This window comes from Lissotriton helveticus, chromosome 8 (assembly GCF_964261635.1).
Source record: "Lissotriton helveticus chromosome 8, aLisHel1.1, whole genome shotgun sequence".
NCBI classification, from domain to species: Eukaryota; Metazoa; Chordata; class Amphibia; order Caudata; family Salamandridae; genus Lissotriton; species Lissotriton helveticus.
The window spans coordinates 51,767,037-51,772,036 of record NC_136069.1 but is presented as its reverse complement, the minus strand read 5'-3'; the positions used below and the strand labels follow the sequence as shown (position 1 = coordinate 51,772,036).

The window sequence follows — 5,000 nt, the reverse complement described above, 5'->3', positions numbered from 1 at the left end:
TTCGGCCTGCTGCTAGCTGTGGTCTTCATACTTTGATTTGAACCATTCAACAAACTAGATGCATGACCTGGATATTTACACTTATATGTTAGAGATATGTTTTAAGGAGTCCTGTATCATTCAGCAGTTAACTTGTGCAATGGGTAAATAACGTTTTTGGGATCCGGGTTAGGTAACGTTTTTTTAACTCTGAATGGACTAGCACTATATTACCCAGACGTATGTGGCCTGAGAAGGTAAGCAATGTCATCTGACTACTGACATCTGTGTTCAAGGGGAAGTTGAAGGTAATGCAGACAAGAGTTTACATTACAAAAAAGCATGAAATGGGAAACATTCATAGTCTAACCTGAAGGCAAGAAATGTGGAAGCAAGTTTACAAGGAGGACACAAAGCAAAGTCTATGTTAAATTGCTTGTGTTGTATATCAGTTAGAAACAATTTGATGAATAGTGAAAAAACTACTACAGCTGATTCCAAGACCTATTTTGTTAGAAGCAAAGAACCTCTCAACTGTGCCGAAACCCGGGATTGAACCAGGGACCTTTAGATCTTCAGTCTAACGCTCTCCCAACTGAGCTATTTCGGCCTGCTGCTAGCTGTGGTCTTCATACTTTGATTTGAACCATTCAACAAACTAGATGCATGACCTGGATGTTTACCCTTATATGTTAGAGATATGTTTTAAGGAGTCCTGTATCATTCAGCAGTTAACTTGTGCAATGGGTAAATAGAGTTTTGGGATCCGGGTTAGGTAGCGTTTTTTTAACTCTGAATGGACTAGCACTATATTACCCAGACGTATGTGGCCTGAGTAGGTAAGCAACGTCATCTGACTACTGACATCTGTGTTCAAGGGGAAGTTGAAGGTAAGGCAGACAAGAGTTTACATTACAAAAAAGCATGAAATGTGAAACATTCATAGTCTAACCTGAAGGCAAGAAATGTGGAAGCAAGTTTAGAAGGAGGACACAAAGCAAAGTCTATGTTAAATTGCTTGTGTTATATATCAGTTGGAAAAAATTTGATGAATAGAGAAAAAAGTACTGCAGCAGATTCCAAGACCTCTTTTGTCAGAAGCAAGCAACCTCTCAACTGTGCCGAAACCCAGGATTGAACGAGGGACCTTCAGATCTTCAGTCTAACGCTCTCCCAACTGAGCTATTTCGGCCTGCTGCTAGCTGAGGTCTTCATACTTTGATTTGAACCATTCAACAAACTAGATGCATGACCTGGATATTTACCCTTATATGTTATAGATATGTTTTAAGGAGTCCTGTATCATTCAGCAGTTAACTTGTGCAATGGGTAAATAGCGTTTTTGGGATCCGGGTTAGGCAGCGTTTTTTTAACTCTGAATGGACTAGCACTATATTACCCAGACGTATGTGGCCTGAGTAGGTAAGCAACGTCATCTGACCACTGACATCTGTGTTCAAGGGGAAGTTGAAGGTAATGCAGACAAGAGTTTACATTACAAAAAAGCCTGAAATGGGAAACATTCATAGTCTAACCTGAAGGCAAGAAATGTGGAAGCAAGTTTAGAAGGAGGACACAAATCAAAGTCTATGTTAAATTGCTTGTGTTGTATATCAGTTGGAAAGAATTTGATGAATAGAGAAAAAAGTACTACAGCTGATTCCAAGACCTATTTTGTTAGAAGAAAGTAACCTCTCAACTGTGCCGAAACCCGGGATTGAACCAGGGACCTTTAGATCTTCAGTCTAACGCTCTCCCAACTGAGCTATTTCAGCCTGCTGTTAGCTGTGGTCTTCATACTTTGATTTGAACCATTCAACAAACAAGATGCATGACCTGGATATTTACCCTTATATGTTAGAGATATGTTTTAAGGAGTCCTGTATCATTCAGCAGTTAACTTGTGCAATGGGTAAATAGCGTTTTTGGGATCCGGGTTAGATAGCGTGTTTTTTAACTCTGAATGGACTAGAACTATATTACCCAGACGTATTTGGCCTGAGTAGGTAAGCAATGTCATCTGACTACTGACATCTGTGTTCAAGGGGAAGTTGAAGGTAAGGCAGACAAGAGGTTACTTTACAAAGAAGCATGAAATGGGAAACATTCATAGTCTAACCTGAAGGCAAGAAATGTGGAAGCAAGTTTAGAATGAGGACAGAAAGCAAAGTCTATGTTAAATTACTTGTGTTGTATATCAGTTGGAAAAAATTTGATGAATAGACAAAAAAGTACTGCAGCAGATTCCAAGACCTCTTTTGCCAGAAGCAAGGAACCTCTCAACTGTGCCGAAACCCGGGATTGAACCAGGGACCTTCAGATCTTCAGTCTAACGCTCTCCCAACTGAGCTATTTCGGCCTGCTGCTATCTGTGGTCTTCATACTTTGATTTGAACCATTCAACAAACTAGATGCATGACCTGGATATTTACCCTTATATGTTAGAGATATGTTTTAAGGAGTCCTGTATCATTCAGCAGTTAACTTGTGCAATGGGTAAATAGCGTTTTTGGGATCCGGGTTAGGTAGCGTTTTTTTTAACTCTGAATGGACTAGCACTATATTACCCAGACGTATGTGGCCTGAGTAGGTAAGCAACGTCATCTGACCACTGACATCTGTGTTCAAGGGGAAGTTGAAGGTAATGCAGACAAGAGTTTACATTACAAAAAAGCATGAAATGGGAAACATTCATAGTCTAACCTGAAGGCAAGAAATGTGGAAGCAAGTTTAGAAGGAGGACACAAAGCAAAGTCTATGTTAAATTGCTTGTGTTGTATATCAGTTAGAAAAAATTTGATGAATAGTGAAAAAAGTACCACAGCTGATTCCAAGACCTATTTTGTTAGAAGCAAAGAACCTATCAACTGTGCCGAAACCCAGGATTGAACCAGGGACATTTAGATCTTCAGTCTAACGCTCTCCCAACTGAGCTATTTCGGCCTGCTGCTAGCTGTGGTCTTCATACTTTTATTTGAACCATTCAACAAACTAGATGCATGACCTGGATATTTACCCTTATATGTTAGAGATATGTTTTAAGGAGTCCTGTATCATTCAGCAGTTAACTTGTGCAATGGGTAAATAGCGTTTTTGGGATCCGGGTTAGATAGCGTTTTTTTAACTCTGAATGGACTAGCACTATATTACCCAGACGTATTTGGCCTGAGTAGGTACGCAATGTCATCTGACTACTGACATCTGTGTTCAAGGGGAAGTTGAAGGTAAGGCAGACAAGAGGTTACTTTACAAAAAAGCATGAAATGGGAAACATTCATAGTCTAACCTGAAGGCAAGAAATGTGGAAGCAAGTTTAGAATGAGGACAGAAAGCAAAGTCTATGTTAAATTACTTGTGTTGTATATCAGTTGGAAAAAATTTGATGAATAGAGAAAAAAGTACTGCAGCAGATTCCAAGACCTCTTTTGCCAGAAGCAAGGAACCTCTCAACTGTGCCGAAACTCGGGATTGAACCAGGGACCTTCAGATCTTCAGTCTAACGCTCTCCCAACTGAGCTATTTCGGCCTGCTGCTATATGTCGTCTTCATACTTTGATTTGAACCATTCAACAAACTAGATGCATGACCTGGATATTTACCCTTATATGTTAGAGATATGTTTTAAGGAGTCCTGTATCATTCAGCAGTTAACTTGTGCAATGGGTAAATAGCGTTTTTGGGATCCGGGTTAGGTAGCGTTTTTTTAACTCTGAATGGACTAGCACTATATTACCCAGACGTATGTGGCCTGAGTAGGTAAGCAACGTCATCTGATCACTGACATCTGTGTTCAAGGGGAAGTTGAAGGTAATGCAGACAAGAGTTTACATTACAAAAAAGCATGAAATGGGAAACATTCATAGTCTAAACTGAAGGCAAGAAATGTGGAAGCAAGTTTAGAAGGAGGACACAAAGCAAAGTCTATGTTAAATTGCTTGTGTTATATATCAGTTGGAAAAAATTTGATGAATAGAGAAAAAAGTACTGCAGCAGATTCCAAGACCTCTTTTGTCAGAAGCAAGCAATCTCTCAACTGTGCCGAAACCCGGGATTGAACAAGGGACCTTCAGATCTTCAGTCTAACGCTCTCCCAACTGAGCTATTTCGGCCTGCTGCTAGCTGAGGTCTTCATACTTTGATTTGAACCATTCAACAAACTAGATGCATGACCTGGATATTTACCCTTATATGTTAGAGATATGTTTTAAGGAGTCCTGTATCATTCAGCAGTTAACTTGTGCAATGGGTAAATAGCGTTTTTGGGATCCGGGTTAGGTAGCGTTTTTTTAACTCTGAATGGACTAGCACTATATTACCCAGACGTATGTGGCCTGAGTAGGTAAGCAACGTCATCTGACCACTGACATCTGTGTTCAAGGGGAAGTTGAAGGTAATGCAGACAAGAGTTTACATTACAAAAAAGCCTGAAATGGGAAACATTCATAGTCTAACCTGAAGGCAAGAAATGTGGAAGCAAGTTTAGAAGGAGGACACAAATCAAAGTCTATGTTAAATTGCTTGTGTTGTATATCAGTTGGAAAGAATTTGATGAATAGAGAAAAAAGTACTACAGCTGATTCCAAGACCTATTTTGTTAGAAGAAAGTAACCTCTCAACTGTGACGAAACCCGGGATTGAACCAGGGACCTTTAGATCTTCAGTTTAACGCTCTCCCAACTGAGCTATTTCGGCCTGCTGCTAGCAGTGGTCTTCATACTTTGATTTGAACCATTCAACAAACAAGATGCATGACCTGGATATTTACCCTTATATGTTAGAGATATGTTTTAAGGAGTCCTGTATCATTCAGCAGTTAACTTGTGCAATGGGTAAATAGCGTTTTTGGGATCCGGGTTAGATAGCGTTTTTTTAACTCTGAATGGACTAGCACTACATTACCCAGACGTATTTGGCCTGAGTAGGTAAGCAATGTCATCTGACTACTGACATCTGTGTTCAAGGGGAAGTTGAAGGTAAGGCAGACAAGAGGTTACTTTACAAAGAAGCATGAAATGGGAAAC

At 39.8% G+C, this 5,000-nt stretch overlaps 4 non-coding genes across 4 annotated transcripts in view; all 4 read right to left on the bottom strand.

Annotated features, from left to right (window-relative positions):
- Positions 1-6, bottom strand: part of TRNAF-GAA (transfer RNA phenylalanine (anticodon GAA)) — a 73-nt gene extending 67 nt beyond the window's left edge. Inside the window, exon 1 of the tRNA in view lies at positions 1-6. This exon is cut by the window's left edge and continues 67 nt beyond it. This is a non-coding gene — a tRNA (tRNA-Phe).
- Positions 7-516: 510 nt separating this feature from the next.
- TRNAF-GAA (transfer RNA phenylalanine (anticodon GAA)) lies at positions 517-589 on the bottom strand. Its single transcript has one exon. It is a non-coding gene; the product is annotated as a tRNA-Phe (tRNA).
- A 1,092-nt stretch (positions 590-1,681) lies between these two features.
- On the bottom strand, positions 1,682-1,754 carry TRNAF-GAA (transfer RNA phenylalanine (anticodon GAA)). The gene has a single exon. It is a non-coding gene; the product is annotated as a tRNA-Phe (tRNA).
- A 511-nt stretch (positions 1,755-2,265) lies between these two features.
- TRNAF-GAA (transfer RNA phenylalanine (anticodon GAA)) lies at positions 2,266-2,338 on the bottom strand. The gene has a single exon. It is a non-coding gene; the product is annotated as a tRNA-Phe (tRNA).
- Between the last annotated feature and the right edge of the window lie 2,662 nt (positions 2,339-5,000).